Source organism: Lipotes vexillifer, unplaced genomic scaffold, assembly GCF_000442215.2.
Source record: "Lipotes vexillifer unplaced genomic scaffold, Lipotes_vexillifer_v1.1 scaffold49, whole genome shotgun sequence".
Classification (NCBI taxonomy): Eukaryota; Metazoa; Chordata; class Mammalia; order Artiodactyla; family Lipotidae; genus Lipotes; species Lipotes vexillifer.
Window position 1 is genome coordinate 4,050,352 of NW_006790551.1, and position 25,390 is coordinate 4,075,741.

A 25,390-nucleotide genomic window follows, 5' to 3' on the forward strand; every position below is an offset into this window, starting at 1 on the left:
AAGACACATTTTAAGCATTTGCCTCTAATTGTCTATCCAGATAAACTCTATTGGTTCCATGGGATGATGGAGTGACTTTCAGATTGTTATGCAGGGCTTGATCTGTAGATAACTACTGAACAAAACAAGTCATAAAATAGGGACAGCTTACATATCAGAAATGGCACAATATGTCATTTACTCAATCTAATTTAAGCCTTATTGATACTGCAATAACTGGCTTCCTAATCTTAGTTCTTCCCCTATGCTCTCTTTTTCTCCTTTTCTATCTCTTTTCTTCTGGCCATCCTCTTCCCACTCTCCTTCCCTCTTCTTTCCTTCTCTCTCAATGTCTCTCTCTCTTTCTCTCCTCTGTCTTTCACTCTCTCTCTTTTCTACACAAACCACAGAAGATTGACACTGCGTACGTCAGCCTGAAGTCAGAATGTTTCAAGTACAACTGCACTTTGGTTGTATAAGTCGTTGTCTAGGAAGATAATGCAATCTAAGTAACCACAACAAAAATTGGCAAGTAGAAAGGGAATGTATTAGAATAGCTCACAGAATCAGAACGAAAGTAAAGAACCAGGCTATGGAAGGACAAAAATCACCTCTAGGCAGCAGGAACTGATGAATAGCCTTTTCATATGCTACCCTTGAGGAGAATGAGTTCTAACTTTATGAAGCATTTTTGATGCTCTGATTAAAAGTAAAATTCCAAGAAACTATACGGATCACATGTTTTAACATGATTATATCCAATGGGAAAATATAGTAGGCCCACATGGAAGAAAATTCACCAGGAAAAAGTAGAATAAATTCTGAGTGACCACAGCAGTGAATGTCCACTAGAAATGTCGTGATCATTGTGTCTCCACTGGTAGGTTGGAAGAAAGGGTCCAGAACAATTCATTCAAACCTCAGAGATGTTAGAGAAGCTAAGAAGCAGAGAAGAGCTGAAGGAGACTCAAGAATTGGAAGCAATTTATGGGAGCTCTTACTGCTTATCTCCTCCCATTCACCATCGCTTTCCCAAACTCCTTCATCCCACAGAACCTATTCTGTAACTCTTGCTTGTTCATATCTTTCTCCCTCTGGCATGGCCTGGCTCCTGTCAAAGACATAAAAGTTTTCCAGTTGTTTCCACCTCTCTGGAATTCCGACACAGCCTCTCTAAGAGAATGTGCCTGAAGTATCCCATCTTCTCCATGGCACTAATTGAATCAGAAGTAGACACCTGTCAAAATCATCTCTGTACCCCTCTATGGTACCTGTGCCCACTTGAAGGCTACCTTGGAACTTTCAGACTTTCAGCTCAGAGGGCTGCTCTAAGCTTCTGAAAATGTATTTGATCTCCTTAAGTCAGGTCTTTTCTGAAGAACCACTGGTGGTTGGAAAGATACTGCCAAACCCAGAAACAGTTTGTCCAAGGCCAATAAGTTGGCAGCAGTTTTTTGTAAGTTTTGCAATTCTGTACAAAGTTTTATTTTTCTGACTTGATATTGTAAAGATTCCATCTGCCTCCACTTTGGGGCAGTTTGGAATGCGCTGGAAAAAATGTAGGGAGTAATCAAATCTTTCTTAGGTGGATTTTTATTTTTGTTATGGCGCCATCTGGAATTAAAAACAAAACAAAACAAAACAAAAAAATGAGAGTCGCTACATAAGCCATCTGCTACTGAAGGCCTTTGGCTATTTATTTCCATACCTACTGCCAAGGGAGGTCCCCAAGACATTATAATTCCAAGTTTAGGATTCCAAATCCCAGCCTTTTAAATAGCAGCAAAACAGTAGCAGTGGAAACACAATAGCAAATACTTGTCATTTCTGTACATTTTGAATAGTTTTATGTTCATAAGAAGTTCATTTTGAGATAAACACGAATATGAAAGAGCAGAGTGGCATTTTAATCACTCTTAAGCAGAAAAAGATAACTATTTTTTGGCATGGAAACTTTCTACTTTTAGTAAGAGAAGAGTGAGAGCAGGCAGAGAACACTGTCAGTTCCACCAGGTTTAATTCATTGTTGAAACCAAACAAAAATAGCCTCTCACAGCTTCCATTGTTCTCCAGCTGTTGACTTCAAAATGCTTGCTGTCTCCTTCCTTGTGACTAATCATCATGGTTGCCTGGTTTCCTTTCTTGATTTCCTACCAGAAGCTGTGATGTGTCATAGGAAGAGAGGGCAACCCTCCCAGCTTTTCTTTCCAGGCCTTTTGAACACATCGTCCTGGAGCACTTGTCGTTTTCTTCAAATCCCTGAATTTCTTGACCTGCCTGGACTCAGAGGCTGTGTTTGTGAGCATGTATGCTTTAGCCATTTGATAACGGAGCATAAGTGGCTTCCTGTTTTAAAGAAGTCACAAGATGTGAGTCTGGGATGTATGCACAAGTCTTAGGCCTAATGTTTTCTCCTTCTGAAGAATCTCACTCTATCACTTGCTCCTTTATTGAAAAGAGCCCCAGATTACTAAAAGTATAGTCTGCTTTCTGAGTTTAGCAGTTACTAAAAGGGTCACATCATGTGTATTAACAGAATTCCTTTTTTAAAAAGGTGAATGTCAAACTTCTAGCAACTTAACTCTTCAGAACATAGAAATGAACTTCAAAGTTAAAGGAAAAGACCACTAACATAGTTGCAAAACCTCCATGCACTAAGACCCAAACACTCTTCACATAGAAAAGTTTTAAAACTTAGAACACTGCCTGGTGTATATTAAATAATACATAGGCGTTTGTGTTTATTATCAGAACTTATTAGCTGGTTTTACATATAAATCTAGCAAAATGAGTTATAGTTATCAGGAAATAAGAAAAAAAGATTACCAAAAAGCATTTTTGAATGATGGCTAAGGGTAACAACAAAATGAAAATGTTGTGAAAATCTATACCTGACATCTATCTATAATAATGAGACAGAAAATTTAAAAACACAGTTACAGTAGTTGGCCCATTTAAACTGCCAAAGGCTCTGAAATACGTCAGATTACCGTTAGAGATACCACCCTAATGATCACAGTGAGTCCCTAAGGTCATCGAGGGAAATCCAATTAGGTTTTTTCTAATATAAGAATGCAATGCAAGGTAATATAAAAAATAATTAAGTAGAGGCTTCCCTGGTGGCGCAGTGGTTGAGAATCTGCCTGCCAATGCAGGGGACGCGGGTTCGTGCCCCGGTCCAGGAGGATCCCACATGCCGTGGAGCGGCTGGGCTCATGAGCCATGGCCGCTGGGCCTGCGCGTCCAGAGCCTGTGCTCTGCAGCGGGAGAGGCCACAACAGTGAGAGGCCCGCGTACCGCAAGGAAAGAAAAAATAAATAAATAATAATTAAGTAAATAAAGTTCAAACGGGGTGGACTGAAGCACTAAATAGGATTTTCATCAACTATCTTGAAAAATCTACTTAAGTAGGGCAGCTCATTCATCAACAATCTTACTTCTCAATGAAGCCTTGCTAAATACACGGATGCTGTTCAATTTGAAGAAATTCCATCACATAGTCTAATGCCGTCTATGGGCATGGGTTAAAGACTGAGGTGAACTCCACAGTCCCCTCCCCGTGCTGGACCACGTCTGGCTCCCTTTAGAAAAGAGCTGTATGATGGTTAGGAAGCCTCCAGCTTGCCTTTCAGAAGAATGCAACTTTTTTGCTCAGAATGCGTCATCATGATCTATTTGCAACCCCCTAATTGGTGTGTATACCGGCATTGGTTCTCCACAGTCCGCTGAGGCAGCCTCGCTCAAACTTATGATTCACAGTATCCTTCAGTTACATCTCTTGCCCATCTGTGTTTGCTACAGGCTCCCACCAGGTCACCACACATATTTTCCTCCTCCATCATCATCAAAACCACTCGCTGCCACATTGCACCTCACACGTCCGTCCAGTTCGTTTATTTGCATGCCTTTGTTCCCAGTGCGGCCTCTCCCTGAAGGTCTCTCTCACTCTCTACTCTTCCCAGCCAGTTACCAGCACATTTGCCCCTAGCTCAGTAGTTCTCCACTTGGGCCAATTTTCTCCCCTAGAAAATATTTGGCAATGTTTCAAGATTTTTGTAATTATAACCTGGAGAAAGGAACTACCAGCAGGTAGTGGGTGGGGCCAGAGTGCTGCTAAACACCTTACAATGCACACGCCAGTCCCCCTCCACAAAAGGTCACCCAGTCCAAAACGCCAGCAGGGTCAAGGTTGGGAGACCCTGCAATCTCTTCAAGATTCTTGTCTTCAAGTCTCAGTTCAAATCTCACCTCTGAAAACTTGCCTGCCCTGTATTCCTCGTTGGATGAGTGAGGTTAGCTCTCCCTACTCTTTTTGCTTTTAGTCCTTGATTCGGTGTCCTTTCTTTGAGGTTTCCATACTATATAGCAAAATTGCTATATATAAAAAAAAAAAGTCCTTTTCCCCAACCAACTGGAAGCTGCTGCTGAGCAGGGGGAGCCCTTTTCATCCAAGTATGACCAACACTCAGACTAGTGTCTAGCCTGTTGTAAGTTTTTTTTTTTTTCCAATATTTGAACGATTGAATAAAAAGGGAGTCATTTTAAGTTTTATGCCTTTGTTTTTCTGCTAATTATTTGGTAGCATTAGAGACATCTTGCTGATCCTCTTGAGAATCTTTAAATATAGAGTAAGTGGTCCTCATCTTCTTACATTTCATTGTGTCTGTGTTCTAGACTGTCTCAGCATCTTTGATGATAATCTTCTGACGGTGGTAACAGTACATTTATTGCTAACAGCGAGCCCATCTTTCACTGCTAATAATCTGTGTTGGAATTATTTTCTATTTAAGAGGAGAGTCACTGAAGTCACATTGCCTGTGTTCAAATCTGGGGCCTGCCACCTACCATCTGTGTGACCTTGAACAAATTACTTAAAATCTCTGTGCCTAAATTTTCTGTCTGAAGAATTAGGGATGATCATAGTACAAAACTGATTGATTTGTTATGATGATTAACTGAGTTAATGTTTGTAAAATGCTTAGGACAGCACCTGGCACCTAACAAATGCTATACAGGTGGTTGTTAAACAGGAAAGGAAGGACAGTCTGGTATCAACCTACCATTGCTTGCCATGAATGCATCAAGCCAGGTAAATACATCTCATTCTAACATGTTACTCTGTTCTAACACATTCCTGAAGAGAAATGGATGGAACCATGCTAAAAGATAAGAACATTCATGATATGCCCACTATATGTCCTGGTCAGACCAAAATAACCCTCCAGAGCTCATCAAGCTTTTTTGTGGGCAGGTGATGGGATGTCTTACCATCTTGGCACAGATACAAAAACCACTGATCATCTATGGTTGCCACTGCTGTTGCATTCTAATTTTTCTGCTTCAAACAGTGGCATTTTAATCATTCTGCCCATAGCAACTAATGTCCTTTAAATTAACATTAAAAATTCATTCTTTGGTTTATCCTTCCTGAGTCAACCTAATTAACTATCAGCTGAGAGCCCTTTAAATTGTAATCTGAATATGCTACATTTTCTAATTTATAATGCCTCATTTAGGCAAATTGAAAACTCAAAAAGGGAGTGAATTGATTAATGTTAATTAAAGATTACAGCATGGAACAAAGATGCCAGGTCAATATTTGGAGTGTGTGTGGGAAGCCACTGCTGGGACTAAGCTGACCCTTTGCAGCATATAGCTTCAGAGAAAAGGCTTTGCTATGGTGGCTTTGTAAAGAATGGGAAACGGAAGCCAGAGATAAGACTAAAAGTAGCACTGAAGACAGATAGCATATACCTGTATATAACATATATTATATATGTAATATTACATATTCTCTGTAATAAGCAACCAAATAAACAAATCAACCTTGGATGTTTTTTACATTTTTCTAAAATTCTCCTTTTATATCTTTAATATTTTCTGAATACCTCTGACATATAAGGTTTCATTAGACACAAGGCAAATGCCAAGATAAGAGGGTCATCATCCAAAGAACTTACAGTGTAGAGCAGCACTGTCCAGTTTCTGTGATGATGAAAATGTTCTCTATCTGCACCATCCAATACAGTTGCTACGGGTACATATTCAACACTGGAAATGTGGCTTGTGTGACTGAGGAATTAACTGTTTAATCTAGTTTAATTTTAATTTTAATATAAAAATCCACATGTGGCTACCACACTGCATATCTCAGGTCTAGAAGGTGAGAGATACTGAATGCTGTTTATTTCTGTTAGTTAAAGATTTCCAAAGTCTGTTAGTCAATCTTTCTCTCATGTCATGATATTGAACTCTTGCATCTATCTCTCTCTCTATTTCTCTCTCTCTCACATACAGGCACGCCCCCCCCACACACACACGCATGCACACACCTCTCTGTTTTCTATTCCATGTACTATTCATCAACGTAAACTCATTTTCCTCAGGGTTGTGATGATCAACTTGGAGACGCAAAGAGTTTCTGGAGTGAGGAAGAGAAAACAGTTTTTTTAATTAACATTATAGTTCTATAAGAAAATGAAAAATACTTATATCTAAACTGTAGGAAAGTAAACTGGAGGGAGAGTTTGGGGGATACAAATGATTCTCAACTGAAACTTGAACCTGTTCCCAAGGAGGAATATCAGAATCTAGGAAGGAGGAGGAGAGAGGCTATGAGATTTTTATGTTGAACTAATTGGTGTGTGGGCTTACTAACTTTAAGAAATACTACCTTAACTTTAAAACGGTTAAAACACATTGTTACTAAAGTGCTGAGGGCTCTTTTCACCCCATAAGCCAGCGCGCACATAACCATTATCTCAAGGGACATCAGAAATTCACTGAATGTTCTAGGGACCAACTTCTGGGTGGTCCCAGCGTTCTCCACAGAGTTGCTGACACAATTACAAGTTGTATATAATGGACAACATAATTTGGATTTTACCTTAATATTCTTAAATGAAAACAAAGGTGCTAGTAATATAGTTATGAAAAACTGGTTTTATTCATAGTTTAACAAACCACTATGAGTAAACAAAATACATTCAAAGTATGATAACAGTGGAACTCATTATTCAAGCCAAATATGTAAAAGGGTTTTTTTTCCCAAATTCAAATCTATAATCCAATAGGAGTATTTTACATGTAAGAGCCAATTTCATGAGGTTTGCTGAATTGAATTATTTTTTCAAGTCATTTTATGTTCATCAAAAATGGATTTCAGATTTGATCATCTTCTCGGTTGAGCCATTAAATTATGTCCCTTTATTCACCCCATCTTTTCGTGCTTGACTTGAACTATACCAATATTGCCACCTATAGGTCAAAATGATTTCTTTTTTTTTTTTTTTTTTCCCCTTTGGTGTGTTTCTCAAGACCAAGAACTAAAAACCCTTGGAGATTAGATCATCCTGGATAGTTGAGTTTGACAGCTTCTTAGGATCCAGGCTTTTACCCACGTTTTTTCTTTTTTAAAAAAATTAACTTTGGACAGAAAACTTTTTTGAAGATATTAAGATCCTGATTTCTCAGCTGCTGAACTGAAAATAATTAACATTTTTTTGATGACTAAGAAGGGTACTACTCATCAGTATGAATTATTCTACTTGCTTATTTGGCCCTGAGCAAACTCATCCCAGATTGCTGCATTCTTTCCGTATTTCACTCAGTAGAATATCTAGTCACTTGTCTGGACCACCCATTCACTTTTCACTGCCATCAATATATACTCCTCTTTGGCAATTTCCACTCTTTCATATGTTGCTCCCAGTTTCTGTAATTAGAAACCAAACAACTACCCTAGTTAGTGTTGTTCGCAAAATAAGGGTAATTTAGAAATGAGTTTGTAACTAAATAATTCATAAATGTTATTTTAGGGATTTTGTGCCTCTGATTTTCTCTTCAGATAAATTTTTGTAACTTGCTTTTCGATGCACAACGTATTCCTAAGAGGTGAAATTACTGAATAGGCATTCTGGATAGGTGACTCATTAACTCTAATTATTTCTAAGACATTATTTCTAATACTGCTCCCATTATTTAACTTTATTTTTAAATGTGATAATTCTTTATATTTGAAATCAAGTGTCAATTTTTAATAAAATATTTTTATGATGTTAAAAATATTTGAAAACCTGTTATCTTCCCTAAGACTTCCAATTCCAGTTTCAGTATGCCATGTAACAGTTACTAAAAATGTTATATTTTTCTCCAAATTAGCAGAATGTATTATTCTGAGCAAAAATTAACGAACTTTAATCAACCATGTAGCACACAGAACATTATATATTAATTTTTAACTCACTGCCCTCATAGATAAGTCATACCTGGCAGGCTTTTAAAAACTAAATCACTCCCAAACTTTTAACTTAGAAGTACCATATTCAGGTGATTTGGGTAAAGCCTTGGATAATACTTCAGCACTTCAGAGACATCTGAAGTAGACTTTATAGTCTATCTTCTACTATAGATTTTAACATTCATCAATAGCATTCTAATTTACAACTTTTCAGGGGGCAAAAAAAAGAGATCCAGTTAGCCATCCATGATCTTTATTTGGAAAAGTTGCTTATTACATTCCTATATCAAATATTTGATTTTTATTATTTTTAAAACAAATATCAGATAAGCAATCCATAAATAAAGAGAAATTAGTTAAATTGGAGAGATGCTCAGAAAGTATACCATCTAGTCCCTCTTGAAAAGACCGCTAGACAAACAGTGTTTCTCCAGATACCCTATGAAGAAGAAAATCCCAGAGTATTTGGGATTTCAGTGAACTTGGGAAACACCTCATATTATAACCCCTTCTTAGATATTCAAAATTACTTCATAGTGTTAAATACTAACACACAATGAAGAAATATATGCCAATTTTACCCAAATTTCCCCAATTCATTGGACCTTGGAATCCACTATATCTGGGTACATATTCTGGTCGACACTGGGCTGTTCACAGATATTTTCCTCTCCCCTCGTTTGAGGCCATGATAGATTTACACTTCTTTACTTCTTTTAAAGTTTGAAATCACAAAATCATCTGTATTTGTCCAGCTAAGTGTAGCAATCATAACCTATGGCATTTCTTGGCTGAGCTTTATGGGCCACTGTGCAATTTGCCACATTTCCCTTTCCCTGCAAGCATGGGTCAAAGTAGAACCTGGGTCAGGGAATGACTATAAGCCCCCTGCTACCTACAGGAGGTGAAGAGTGAGCAAGAAATACCTTTTGTTGGATTTTAAGCCTCAAATCTGAGGGATCTGAGGGCTATTTGTTATGGCTGCATAACTTAGCTCATTCTGAATGATACACTGGACTGTGCAGCCAAAAACTTCACAGTATCAAATGATTCATAAGATTCCCAAGGTGAACCATAGCTCCAGAAGCAAATTTTAATGAAGTTCTATAGTAGCTCTGCTTTCTTTAAAATTCTTAGATATTTCAATAAAGGAAAGTGGATGCATTAAAAATGTCTGGTAAAATCGTGATCAACCCAGAGGACCTCAGTTCATGGTTGGACCGCAATCTCTGAAACTCTGGCAGGCACACAACAGAATTTAGTAAGTATCTATTCTATTGGCTCACCTCCCCAGTAGCATTTCTTTCCACATACTATTTCCGCCAAAGCAACTTCATATTGTTGCTATTCTCATAGGATTAAAAATTCCTACAGTATAAGTCAACCTATGAACTTGATGAAGAGGCTGACTCAATGTTAGTGTTTTTCCTGAATAGCTCTCCCCATTTGCTTTCTGGACATTAAAAAAAAAAGACTAAATTTTAAAAAAATTTGGTACTCCAGTCCCAAATGGAGTTCAGATTTCTCTATTGAATAAACTAGAAATAAAAGAACTTTTTAAGTTGTAGACTGAAGGAGGGACAATTGATGTTATGTGTGAGGATATAAAACAGCTGCTTTTTCCTGCCAGGAATCAGGTTTCTAAATAAAGAAAACTTCACAACATCAGTTTACACTTATGTTTGGTACTGACCTTTTCTAAAACCATTATAAGAGAAAACTCAACATGAAATAATCTCTCAGTTGTGAGAAACACATTTCTGTGGACTTTCCAACCACCCTAGTCTTTAATCCCCATACTTTTTTCCCCCCTCAGAACCCTGGTAAAACTGAACCAGTGACATAGTTTAGATCTAACTAAAAAGAATAAGAGCTTATTTTCTGCTAAAGTAGTAAAGTATTCCCTTGATTTGCTCAGCTTCTCAGTAGAAACATTAATTTCTTAATCTTCCAGAATTTGCTTATTTCTTCATTTAATAATCACTGAGTAATGAGTGTCCACTATGGACTAGTTATTGGACATCACAAAGAAAGCAGTCAACACATCTTCTCTGCCTTTAAAACAATCCAAAATCTTGCACTGTACTTTCCAATACACTAACCACTAGCTATGCATCACTATTTAAATTAAGTAAAATAAAAATTTAATCAGTCACATTAAACCTATTTTAAGTGTTCAGTAACCACAAGTAGTTAGTGGCTACCACATTAGACATTACAGATGTAAAACATTTCCATCATCACTCAAGGTTCTATGGAACAGTGTAGATATAGAACATTAACATCATCATAGAAAGTTTTATTAGATAGTACAGGCTCTAAATAATAAAACTGACATGTCTGTAAGATAATATAGTGATGACAGTCTTAAGTAAGGAGCACATAATGTCAGTGATATATAACTTTGCTTGGGGAGATTAGAGGAATACAAACAAGATTAAGTAGAAGATGGCCAGGAGGAAAAGGAAGGTCATTGGAGACAGAAATGTTGACATGTTTCAAGGCTCAGGTGCTTGACATAATGTGTATTTTGGAACTAGGAGGAAACTTAATATGGCTAGAATGGAACATGGATATAGTGGGACAGTATGAGATGAACATGTAAACTTTACCCAGGGTCAGACCTTGAAGGGTTTGTGTGCCATATTAAAAGTTATTAATGGCCAGGTGGGAGGGCGGGCGGCACCAAAAAAAAAAAAAAAAAAAAGTTATTAACGTGAATCTCTAGGAGAGTCAAAACATATTTTAAGCAGAAGTGTAGCATGGTCATATATTTTTTAGAAATATCATTCAAAATCTGCCAAAGATGGATTAGTAAACTGAGGCAAACTTCTAAATCAAATATGTGGAAATGACAGAAAAGAGAAGACTAAATAAAACCAAACCAAAATGCTGGAATTTTAAAAAATATACAGTTTTATGAATTCAAATAGAAAAAATAAAACAGGAGAAAAAATAGAGAGCATGGCTGAAGCCATTGGTCTATATAAGCCTTCATATTCAGGAGGACCAGCCCTAGATTTACTGCCTGAAGCTCAGACCAGTAAAAAAAATCAAGCCATTTCTTGCATACATGAGTAGATATGAAATACTCCTAATATCATGCAGGAACTAAATAGCCAGAACAAATGGAATAATACCTTTGAATTTCTAAAGGAAAATAACTATCAAATTAGAATTATAAACCCAGTTATACTATCATTTAAAAATCAAGGCAATACAATTCAGCAGTTGATCACTCAACTCATGGGCAGATGAGGAAGACAACTAGCTTCAAGAATTAATGTAAATTACAGGACACACTGATCACCAACACTTTGAACACACTTGCAGCCCTGGGTTCTTCCCAAAGCTATGCCAAAAAAAAAAAAAAATCCAGGAAAACAAACATATTGTCAGATATTAAAATAAGTCAGGAGATTTTAACACCCACAGTCCCTTCTTAAAAAATTAATTAAGGGATGCACTTGGGCAAAAAAAAAAAAAAGTCAAACCCAGAGGGAAATCAGGAGACACAAGAAAGGATGCTGTCCACATAAATTTAAAAAGAGGTTAGTTAGATTAACTATTAACTGGAAAAAATAAACTGTAAAAAACACTGTAAAACTTATTTTATTAACTTTCAAAATATAGTATCCAATATTTCATGTTAAAAATAAAGCTAAAGATTTCCAGTTTGTGGTCTGGCATATAAAGACTTGCTTGGAAGTCATCACACCATCCTAACAATAATCAAAAAGCTGAACAAACTAAAAATCAACAAATTTTCTTAGATACGTTAGAAAACTGAGGCCACAGGGAAAACCACTGCACCAAACCAATGGAGAGACAGATAAGCATATACAAAGAATCATAACTTATTGCTGCAGAAACCCATGAGCATCAACCCACATCAGAACCAGTGCTGTGGTGGAAAAACCTAAACTGCAAATTGGGGAATTCTACCAAACATTTAAGGAAGAAACTATACCAATTTTCTACAATCTCTGCCAGAACACAGAAGCAGAGGGAATGTTTTCTAACTCATTCTATAAGGCCAGCATTACTCTATTACCAAAACCAATAAAGACATTGTGAGAGAAGAAAACTACAGATCAATAACTCTCACACACATGGATTCAAAAATCCTCAATAAAATATTATTAACTATAATCCAACAATGTATAAAAAGAATCATACACAATGACTAAATAGGATTTATTCCAAGTATGCAACATTTGGAACATGGTTCAACATTTGAAAATCAGTTTATATAATCCATGACATCATCAAGCTAAAGAAGAAAATCCCATGATCATTTCAATATATGCAGAAAAAGCATTTAACAAAATCTAACACCCATTAATGATTTAAAAAAAATCTCAGCAAAGTAGAAATAGAGAGGGACTTCCTTAATTTGATTAAGAAAATCTAAAAAATACCCTATAGTTAACATCATACTTAATGCTGAGAAACTAGAAGCTTTCCACTAAGATCAGGTACAAGGTGCAGATGTCCCCTCTCACCACTCCTTTTCAATATCATATTGGAAGTCCTAGCTAATGCAATAAGACAGGGAAAGGAAATTAAAAGTATACAGAATGAAAAGGAAAAAAAAAACTATCTTTGTTCACAAATGACATGATTAGCTATGTAGAAAATCCTAAAGAATCAACAACAAAAAAATTTCCTGGAAAGAATAAGTGATTATAACAAGGTTGCAGGTTATAAAGTTAATATACAAAAATTAATCACTTTCCCATATGCCAGCAATTTGAAATTAAAAACACAACAGCACTTATATTAGCACTCAAAAAGTTGAAATAGTTAGGTATAAGTCTAATAAAATATGCACAAGCTCTATATGAGAAAAACTACAAAACTCTGATAAAAGAAATTAAAGAGATAAATCAGTGAAAAGATATCCCTGTTCATGGATAAAAAGACTTAATGACAAGATGCAAGTTTTCCCCAACTTAATTATAAATGCAACGCAATTCCAATCAAAATCCCAGAAAGTTATTTTATGGATATCGACAAACTGATTCTAAAATTTACATGGAGAGTCAAAATACCCATAATAACCAACATAACATTAAAGGAGAAGACCGAAGTTGGAGGACTAACACTTCGCAACTTCAAGGCTTACGATAAAGCTATAATAGTCAAGACAGTGTGGTATTGGTGAAAGAATAGACAAATAGATCAATGGAACAGAATAGAGAATCCAGAATCAGAGCCACAAAAATTTGGTCAACTGATCATTGACGAAGGAGAAGAGGCAATACGATGGAGAAAATCTAGACTTTTCAACAAATGCTGGTGAAACAACTGGATGTCCACATGCAAAAAGAAAATGAATATAGACACAGACCTTACACCTTTCACAAAAATTAACTCACAGACCTAAGTGTAAAACACAAAACTATAAAACTCCTAGAAGATAACATAAAAGATCTAGATAACATTCGGTTTGGCAATGACTTTTTAGAAATAACACGAAAGGCACAATTTCTTTAAGAAATAACTGATAAAGCTGAATTTCATGAAAATATACATGTATATGTATAATGGAATCATTTTGCTGTACATCTGAAATTAACACAACATTGTTAATCAACTATACTTCAATATAAAATAAATTTTTTTTTTTAAAAAAACTTCTGTTCTGTGAAAGATACTGTAAAGAGAATGAAAAGACAAACCACAGACTTGGAGGAAATATTTGCAAAAGACATATCTGATAAAGAGTTTGTAACCAAAATATAAAAAGAAATCGTACATCTCAACAATAAGAAAACAAACATCCTGACTAAAGAATGGGTCAAAGACACCAAAAAAGATAAAGAGATGGCAAATAACTTGAAAAGATGCTCAACCTCATATGTTGTTAAGGAATTGCAAATTAAAACAATAATGAGACAACACTACATATCTATTAGAATGGTCAAAATCCAAAGCACTAGAAACACCAAAAGCTGACAAGAATGTGAACAGTAGGAGCTCTTATGCCTTGCTGGTGTGCATGTGAAACGGCAAAACCACTTTAGAAATTCTCAAGACTGTATTACTTATGACAGCGTGATCTTGGTATAGTGATAGACAAGGAAAACTGATGAAATACCATAGAAAACCCAGGAATAAGTCCACATGAATAAGAAATCTGACATATGTTCAAAAAGGCATTAAACTAATAAGGAATGGATAGGCTATTTAACAAGTGGTGATAGGACAACTGATGGTCCACATGAAAAAGCAAATCAAATAAAATCAGATCATCGCACAATATACTAAATCTAATTCTACTTGTCCTTGTAAATTTACAGTAAGACAATACGTAAATTTCTTAAGACACAAAAGTACAAATCTCAGAATTAAAGATTAATAAAGTTAATCACATTAAAATGATAAACACATAAAAGAGATGCTTTCATAAACAAAGTTAAAAGACAAAACAGACTGAGAAAAGATACTTGCAATGCATGTAACTGGCAAAAGATGAGAATTCCTACAAATGCTACGAAGAAAAGAATTCTTACAAATCTCACTAATCTGGTGCGAAAAAATGGCAAAAGATGTGAATAGTCTCTTTACAGAAGATAAAGCCCCGAATTTCTAATAAATATGTGCAATGATTCTCAATTGAACCTCAATAGTAATCAAAGAGATGCAAATATAACCTTGGCAAAAGTTTTCAAGTAAAACCATGCAGAGATACTGAGATATCTGAAGAAATAAATTTGTTCAGCCACATTGGAGAATAAATTTTCACTAAATTTGTTGCAAATGTGCTTACCTGCAGTCCAGCAATAACACTCCCAAGTATGTATCCTTAAGAAACTCTTATACACGTACACGAGGAAATATACACAACAATGTCCATTATGAGATTATCTATAATAGCAAATGTCTTAGAACAATTTAAATATGGATCATGGTGGATAAATATATTATGGTATATTCATAAAATGATATGCAAGGGAATTCTATATGTCCAATCAGCAGAGTGAATGTTAAGAGTCATAAGGAATACGTAAAACTCTCCCTTGGCAGCTAAAACTGAGACTACAAATAACAAGATATCAATAGTAAGTCAGTCAAGCCCTCACATTTGCTGATCACATCTGCCCTTGTGGTATCTGAAATGTGCTCTTCCAAGGGCACCTGTGAACATGTCAGAAAGAATAAAGTAAATGTCAGGTGGTCAGCACTTCGGAATCTCTGATATAAATGCTCCAGGTTAAGGCATGATTTTGCTAATTAAAGAGTTTAGTTCTTGCATTGCCTTCTTTAAACCTTGACTTTATTGTTTTTTAAAGTTCCAACTCATTATGTCCCTTATGCCACCAAATGTCTTCTTTCTTAATTCAATTAAGCATAGACAATATACCTCCTATTTACTGAATTATTGCCCTGTAAGACTCTGTTAGCCCTATGGTTGATTCTAACACTAGAATAAGGAAATGCACTCATGAAGGAATATAAAAGACTGTGTTCCACTTATAGCCATTTCTTTGCCTGGGAGAGGACTTACTTCACACAACTGACTTGCATTCATTCCTAAGTTTAGACACAGATAATCTTTTATTTTGGGGGACTAAAAGAAAATAGCTTGTTTTCTTTCCATTGGGAATAAGTCATTTTAAAACTATACCCAAGAACAGTAACTACAAATTATAAGTTATTCCCTTTCTCGCTCTCTCTCTACCTCTCTGTCTCTGTCTCTGTCTCTCTCTCCTTAGTACTGCCGACCTTCTGTTATGACTTTGTTAACTCTTGTTGACTAGAGCACAGAGTGCCACATGGTGACCCAGGGTTCAACAACAAACTACAAGAGAAATTAAAATAACTGAAGCAGAGGAGTTTATTAATCACAGGTCCTGGAGGGGGTACACTGAACACCACACAGGGAGGTCAAGGCAGAGTGCAGACAAAGAGAGGCAGGCCCTGGAGCACAAGCCTACATTAGGGTCCATGGGTGGAGTGCTTTGGGGTTCCCAGGCTGGGGCAGATTGCTCAATTTAAATCAAAAGAGTGGGGTTTTATCTAAGGAGCCTATAAGGCACACAGACACTGGGAGGCAGTGGAGACTGTTGATCACAAGGGGTGTTGGGGGAGTCATATTATCTGCTCGTGACTCTGTGAGCTGTCATCTAGGGCATGTACTTGCATGAAGGGCTAGTGTCAGTTTAAGGTCCTTGCAGGCCAGAACCCAGTCATATATCCCCAACCTAACTACAATGGAGGCTGTGCAATATGGCCTTGTTATGAGTCCAAGAAGAGGAAGAAGGATTGGTGAGCACCTCAGAAGACTCTGGCACACTGTATTCTGATGAGACCAATAAGGAATATTCTACTCACTGGGACATGCAGTAAAAGTTCCTGATAAATTGTCCAGCAGTCTTCTCATTGTTTCTACCTGGAGGCTCAGCTGGGTTAAGTCTAAGGCTACCTATATCTAGAAGTTGCCTGAAGGTTCAGCAAACCCAGAATTCTGAGATCAATCTTGGTTCCTCTCGAGTTAATTTTAGGAATCCAGGTCACTAAGTTATCATCAGGAAGTTAAGTGTTCTCTTACTACAGCTGTGATCTTGTGCCTGTTTAAAATGGTGGGCCCAGGAGACAGACTGCCTGCATTGCTACCTATGCACTCTGGCCAAGTTACCTCACTTTCCTTCTCTGTAAAACTGGAATGATATATATACTTAACTCCCTAGAAGTCTGTGAGAAATAAATTTGAAAACCTGTGAAAAGCACTTAGCACAGCGTCTAGCTCCTCAGCCATTATTATTATCATTATCATCAATATTTACCTATGTAAATTATACAATAATTGGGTCCTTGTCCTATTTCCCCAGAAATCTGAATGGCTCTCAATCTTTGGATACATCCAGGGAAAGGCAGTCTCTAGCTTTGGGAGTGGTAACAGGTCAGGGAGATAGTTCAGAGAGTGAGACCATGAGATAAATTGTGAGTGAGTAGGGCCCTGAAAATGAGAAATCTCGAACTCCCTAAGCCAGAAGCCCATGAACAAGAGTGAGTCAAAAGAAGATATTCCAGCAGCGAGGCCAGTATTCTGTTAGATTCCAGTATCCAAAGAATCACCACTGAGCCTAGGTGGGTCAGGATTGAATGGAATCAAGAGAAAGGCAATCTGTGGCCAAGTTGGGTCAGGTATCCAAAGATGTACAGGCACCATGACCCTGTTCCAGTAGTTTAAGTGGGTAGAACCAAAAAAGGGGGGAGAGTGGCTGCTAGAAGTGACAACAACAATAGAAATAAAACACTTGTACAAATTAGAAACAATTTTGCTGAGGCTGTCTTTTTTGGTTTGTTGTTTTTTTTTTTGCGGTACGCGGGCCTCTCACTGTCGTGGCCTCTCCCGTTGCGGAGCGCAGGCTCCGGACGCGTAGGCTCAGCGGCCATGGCTCACGGGCCCAGCCGCTCCGCGGCACGTGCCATCTGCCCAGACCGGGTCACGAACCCGTGTCCCCTGCATCGGCAGGCGGACTCTCAACCACTGCGCCACCAGGGAAGCCCAAGTCTGTCTTTTATTCATATTTGACGTGCTGCACTTTTCTTCTGAAAATCTTTGCCCTAGTCTGTCATTTCACTTCTCCAAGGGCCTGCCTAGTTCTGTTCAGTAATCTTACCTCTCCTCCTCAGTCTCTGAGACTGTCTCCCTCTAAGACTGCCACATCTCCCTGGTGTCCATTATACCTGGACCTCAACCTGTTCCCATTCTAGATCTATCACCTCTGGTTCCAATAATCCACTGGCTTACCTATTTGACTATGTACCAAAATTTAGTTTTAACACCTACCTTCTGGCCCTTGAAAATTCTATTGATTTATCAGATCCTAAACTTTCAGAGTTTAGCTAGTCGTACTACGTTTCAAGTCCTGACCCTGTGTCTTCTCATGTTTGGCAAATCCTCTCCGTAAGGAAGACTAAATTCAAGTTAGTCTTTAAAGAATTACACATAGGACTTCCCTGGCGGTCCAGTGGTTAAGACTTCTCCTTCCAATGCCGGGGGTGTGGGTTCTGTCCCTGGTTGGGGAGCTAAGATCCCACATGCCTCACGGCCAAAAAACATAAACAACAGCAGCAATGTTGTAACAAATTCAATAAACACTTTAAAAATGGTCCACATCAAAACAAATCTTTAAAAAATATTAAAAAATAAAGACATCAAATTATATTAAAGTTACATCAAGAACTCAATCCATCAATAGGAAAACTTTTCTCTTTTTGAAGTTTACTAGATTTGTTTTAAATTTGGGTTGAAGTTTCTTTTAAATTCTCTGGCATCTCCAAAAATAAATATTGGCATTTCCTCATTAAAGAAGCCTTCAGTTAAACACTTGTTTTCCTATTTCGAATCAGTGGGTTTCAAACTAGTTCTGGGTTCCCTGTGTAACCATTTCCCATGTTCATTGCTTACATCCCAAGCAAAAACTGTTTTCTCTCCCCAGGCAGCCTGGTGATGTGCCATTTGAAAGGAAATAATGCTATTTGAAGCATTATGAGCAACTGTGACTGGTTTTGAAGAGCTCCTTCTACCCATTTCCAGCATGACTCAGAGAGAGAATAATATGTTTGCTCCTTGTGTCCAGGTTAAAACAAGACTTCCTTCCTTCAGAGTTTTGGGACAAGGAGGGGGCCTATGCTCAGCACGTTCCTTCTTTGAGTAATATTTTCTTAATCAAGATTTCTCCTATTTCCTTTTGGAAATAGTTTACTGAACACTTTAATCTACCTAATTATAGACCAGACAAACTGCTTTGGTAAAAGGTACCTACGCCTTTGCACACGACATATCTTGTCTTTTTCCACCAGTTTGCTGCTTGTAAGATTTGAATCTCCCCTTTTGCTATAGTTTAACAGCCTCTAACATTAAAGTGCATTTTCAGGATAATGAATAGAGATGAGGCCAAATATGTATTCCCAGTGGAATTTAGATTACACTGAAATCTAAAATTCTCCATAAAGAAGAGTGAAATGCAGGAGAAACTTTGAGATTTTAGATTTCTTTATAAATGAATATAATTAATAACAAGACAAATTAATTTTCCTTGGCTCAGATTTTTGATGCTATGATGTTACCGTTGGAACACAGTGAGTTTATTTTGGAATCATAATTTTTTATTTAGGAGTTGAAGATATAGAATTCTTAAATTTGACAATAAATTAACATTTATTTTAGCCTTCAGGATAGAGTTGTTATTCTCTAAAAGCAAAGAATAAACTATATTAATCTTATATTAAAGCTAAGTCTCCAACTTACTCCCCGAACGGAGAAAAGCACCACGTGTGCATTTCAATATAAATTAGTATCTTTTCCTTTAAGTAAATTAAATGTAATTTTAGTTATGCATACACTTTTGGTGATAGAAGCATAAATTAGTATTACCTCCAAAGAGAACAATTTGGCATTATATATCAAGATTAAAAATTCCCACATCCTTTGAGCCCGAAGTTTCATTTTTAGGAATTTTCCCTGAAGATACACTGGTTCATGGATTAATTAATGAATGTACTAGAATGGTTACGGCAGCAGAGCTTGTAAGAGCAAAAGACTGGACACAACTTAAAGGTCTATCAAGAGGAGACTTGCTAAATAAATTTTAAGTACATGCAGTAGAATAAAGTATAGCTATAAAAGCTAAAGTATGCATTCATTAAGCAAGTTTAAGTATTTATCATGTGTCTACTACGTTCCAAGCACTCTACTAGGCACTGGAGATGCATGCAGTAAATAAAATAGTTGAAAATACTTACTCTCATGTAGTTAATATTCCAGTTGGATGTCAGAAGCAATCAACAAATAAATGATGATGATTAGTTTGTTTTTGGAAAGAAAGTAAGGAAGATAGGGAGTCTGGAGTGTTGAACTATATTTAAAATGAAATATCTTTAGTACTAATATGGAATAATTTCTAATTTATATTATTAAGCGAAAGAAGTAAGGTACAAAACAGTATATAAAACACACAGATTGGAGGGCTTCCCTGGTGGCGCAGTGGTTGAGAGTCCGCCTGCCGATGCAGGGGACACGGGTTCATGCCCCAGTCTGGGAAGATCCCACATGCCGCAGAGCGGCTGGGCCCGTGAGCCATGGCTGTTGAGCCTGAGCGTCCGGAGCCTGTGCTCCGCAGCGGGAGAGGCCACAACAGTGAGAGGAAACACACACACACATTCACACATCCAGAAGGTATTTGCTTCATAAAATACCTCTAAAAGATACTAAGAAACTGGCAACATTAGTTATCACCACAGAGGAATATTGGGTGAACAAGGGCAAGAGGTAAAAATTTTATTTTGTACTTTAAAATTTTGTGCCACGTAATGTATTTATTTTAAAAATTAAATAAAGGGTCAGTACAAAAAATAGGTTTGAATTTCCATATACTCCTAATATCTGAAGAATCAATTTGCATCCTTGGGAAGTATGAATAGTTTGCAGTTTTTGATAAAAGTATTTCTGATTGTAAATATCTTAATGATATAAAAAGAATTTCTCACACTTTTTCTGGAAGTCTGTTCTCAGAATGACTTCATCTGCTCATACCCTTGTTCCAAAAGGTCAAAGAATGAAATAAAAGGGCAAGGATGAGGAGTTATATTTTTCTCACAAGCTCTGTGCCTAATGAGGAAGGTAACTTGAGTCAGCACTGTCACTGACACTTTAAAGATAGATTCAAAATTTTAATGGCTCTACCCCAATTGTATGACACACTTGAGAATTTGAATAATTTATGAGTAATATGAAAGTGATTCTTTAAGAGCCGCTGTAGGGCACAGGCCTCTCACGAACCAGAACTCAGGGAATTTAAAATCCCCTAGACACTTCCGGAGTGATTACAGGCTGGGAAAAAATAAGACTCCTTAGGCTGTGTTTCCCCTAAAATTAAACAACATTTACATTTTGTTCTTTTTGTTTCCATTTCTTCTGAGACCAATTTTCTCCCCCTTTATTCTATCCCTGCCATTCTTAAATCTGAAGTCTTCCAAGGTCTTGAATCTGTGATAGATTCCTGGTGAGAATGAGGTTAAGCCATTAAATTCTGCTTTGCTTCACCAGTGACCTATGTGGTACCTTTTTTTCTTAGCCATTTAATACTCCACTTCTCTTCTCAATCCTTAATAAGCTCAGCAAGTGCCCCCTCAATGCCTTTCAGATGTAGGGAAGTATAACTCATTGTAAGTGATATTCGATTAAACTTTCCAGTTTATGAAGCTTCACATATAGTTTTTCCTTTGGCTGTTCGGGACTGTGCAAACAAAATCACAGAAATAAAATTGGAGGGAAATTTATCACTCAGTACAAAGAAGCCAGAGGAATGAAACGTATTTCCTATAGGGAATAAAAGGATAAGAATTACATCCAACTTCTCCTTAGGAATGATGCAAGCAAGAAAAGAATGGAGTGAAATATTTAAAGTGTTGAGAGAAAAAAACCATCAACTTATAATTCTGTACCCTGCATCCTTCAAAAGTGATGGAGAAATAAAACTTTCTCAGACAAACAAAAATTGAGGGAATTTATTGCCACTGGACCTGGCTTGCAAGAAAAATTCTTTAGAGGGAAGGAAAATAATATAGGTCAGAAACTCTGGTCTACATAAAGCAAGGAAGAGCATTAATGAAGAAATAAGTGAAGGTAAAATAAGAACTTTTATTTTTCTTATTCTTAATTGATCTAACAGACAACAGGTTGTTCAAAAGAATAGTACCAACAATGTATTCAATTACGTATGCTTGAGTACATATGTATATATGCACAGGTTTATGAATGTTCATACGTAAGTGAAACAAATGACAGTAATGATACAAGGGACAGAAAAGAGGAATTAGGATTATTTTGTTATCATAATGTACTCACACTACCTGTCAAGTGGTATAGAATTATTTGAAAGTGAACCTGGATTAGCTGTAAATGTATACTGCAAACTCTAGGTCAACAATTAAAAAAAAAAAGGAATAAAAAAGAAATATAACTTACTTCCTACGAAAAAAGAGAAAATGGAATCATGTAAAATACTCAGTTGAAAGCACAAAAGGCAGTGCAAGTTGAATACACTGAGGTCTAGAGAAGGAGCAAAATGGTTTGCTCAGGAATTCACAGGGAGATGCTGAGCCAGGGCTAGAACCAAATGTCGCCTCCAGTTCAGTGACTTTCAGATGTAAATAAATTCTCAGCCTCATTATATATCTCTCCCCAGCTCTACTGCATTCTTCTCAAAGGAAACATAAATTACCTGGTTAGTTCTTTTGATCTTGGTTGTCTATGAATTACCTAATTTCATAAATTTGGTCATTTAAGTCTCTGTGGATTAATGCAGCCACTGATATATTGGGAAGTCCATAATCAAAGACAACTACTACCATAACCTTTGATTCTAGTTGGTGAAAAGTTGGCTTTATTTATGCTTTACCAGACATCAGCCACGATTTCTAGTCCTTGCTGGAAGGTAGGGAAGGAGTACCATCATTATTTTACCTTGAAGTTAGCATGGCATCCAAAACTTAATAAACCTTCACATGCATGTGAACAGTTTTTAACCTCAGTGATATCTGAATATTGATTTAGGTCAGCTGCCCCAGAAGATGACAACAGAGCAAGGTGTGACAGTGATTCAGTACTGATGGGCTCCCAAGAGAAACCTGGGAAGGAACAAGGGATGTGCGGCAACAAGCAAGGGCACAACTTCAGACGAAGTCTCAACCTCAGCCTCATCCTGTAGGGGAGCTCTGGGATCTAAATTCTACCTTGGGGTTGTTCCCAACTTGAGGCAAGTTTGCTGAGCTTTCACGACAAGTGCCAGACCATCTTTGGTAAGAGCCATCCTTGAGGACATGCCAACCCTATGGATGCTGGCAGGCACCATGGTACTAGTAGCCCTAGGGCAGTCCTCCAGAGAGAGTCACAGGGGCCAGCCTCTAAGGCCAAGCATGCTGAAAGCAGGGGATGGACACGCAGAAAGAGACAGAGGGATCTGAGGCGACCTGCTGGGGTACCGCCAGCCTCTGCTTCACATATTATTACACTACTCTTCCTAAACAGAAAGGATAAAAATATGATTAATCCCTGACACCTATTATCCAAAGCCAAATCTTTCCTTGGGAACAAAGGTGTTGATGATATTTGCTTTTTATTTAGGACAAAGGCTCAATCCTGTCACCAGCAAAGCCCATTAACAATTCCCAGGCAACAAAAAAAATAGAATTTGGGTAATAAAATAAAGCCTAACCTTTTATTTTTCCTCTGTGCTTCGTCTAGTTTCATTTGCTCAGAGGGGGCCATGTGAAGAGACTTCGCACCCGGCACTTAAGACCAGAGCTCCTAGTGTGAAAGAGATGCAACCCACACTGCAGCTCGGGGCCACAGGCAGAAGTGCCACTCTTGACGCTGCAATCCAAGATGGTGGCTGCGGGCTGTGTGCACAGACGCTGCACCCCTCCCTGCAATCTGGAGTGGGACAGCGCGCTGCCTACCCCGCTAGAGCTCCGCCCCGTTCCTTCTGAACTCTGCCTCCCCCCACTCTTGAGACCCCTAGAAAGCAGTCCCGCCCATGACCTTTCCAGGAGAGCCTGTGCTCTAGAGCCCGAGCTCGCACCTTCCCATTTTTTGCTCAGAGAATAAAGCTTTCCTTTTCTTCTGAACTTGGTGGTGTTCCATTGACTCAAGCTACACTCGGCAGAAACACCCTTGTTGGAGTCTGACCCGAAAGGGTGGATAACAATACCACCATATACAAATACTTTTTCTAGAATGCATACATATATTTCTAGAATAAATATTATACATGTATTTTTTAAAAGGCATTTGCATAAGTAAAACAACTCTTATTCACAATCATATTATTTCCTGTCCCCCAAATTTTCCCTGTAGATTCATTTCTCTCCCTTTCTATGTAGTCAACTCACTCAGGGTCCTGTTGACTTTATTAGAATTAGAGCATGCTGGGGCTCTTATTTTACATACCTTCCAATTTATGAAAAATAAATGGATAAGATGATCAATTTTCTCCTTTATCAGGCAAAAAGCAAAAAGCCATGTGAAAATCATACATTCACTTGGAGCACAGACACACAGATTAAATAAAAGGATGACTTTATTTTGTCTGAACTAAAAATCACATAAATCCAATATAACAATACTCATCATATGCTCATCAGAAGCTGTGTTGGCAGTTACATCTGCTTGAAGATCAAAATACGCAAACAAATAGTTACTTAAGGAATTCAGTTATTTCGTTAGACCAATTATCTCAGAATATAAGCCCTATGAGTAAAAAACAATACAGGGGATTCTCTGTTGGTGGAAAAGACTGAGAACACCTTTGCCCCTCTCCTACTCGTCTCTTGGGTGGTTTCAGTATCTAAGACCAATTATTAATGTATCAGCAATACTGGTCTCTGCATAAAAATGTAAGCAAAATCTCCCGTGGGCTTATTCTGGTGCTAACCATTCAACATCTTAATATTCAGAGTTCCCACATTCTGTTGCAAAGTTTGTGTACTGCACAACAACACCAGGCTGCAGGGCTGAGTGGGGTGCTGAAATCCACCCACGTCCAGGATCTAAGCTGTAGCGTTCAGGGCTGTACCTACACGGAGAGGGTGCCTTTTCTTAATTAGCAAATGGCACCACAGAAGCTAATGGCAGGCCTGTTCATCTTATTAAACATATCTGACCAGATATTTTTCTCTTTGAATCTGGAAGTTTAGCCTTCAGCCTAGAAACACTCTCAACAACCTAGATATCCAATTATGAACAATTAGTTATGTAATTTCCAAAATATTCCAAACTTGGTTTCAAAGCTGTTGCCAGCTAAAGAACATCGCTCGCCATATGGCTCTACAAGGATTGAGTCGTTAGCTACTGCAGTTGCTGACCTTTAACACCCCCTGAAAGGAGTTCAGGGAAGAGATCAGGAATGAGACCCTCAGTGCTCTGGGAAAACTGGCAAGACAGGCCTTCAAATAGTTAGATATTTTCAGAAGAGAATTTTTTATGAACCCAAACTCCCACACATAGAAAAGCACTAAAATCATTAACTAAGACACCTGTTCCTCGTGACTAGCAGCAACTTTCTGCTGAGATGTGTGCTTGAGTGCATATACTCCCTTCACCAAAATCACATATATAATGACTTCCCCCCCTACCTCTTCAGAGCGGTTCCTCAG

The 25,390-nt window shown here is 37.6% G+C and overlaps 1 pseudogene; it reads left to right on the forward strand.

Annotated features, from left to right (window-relative positions):
- The window catches only part of LOC103073703 (40S ribosomal protein S24 pseudogene), a 117,300-nt pseudogene that overhangs the window by 10,888 nt on the left and 81,022 nt on the right, over window positions 1-25,390 (forward strand).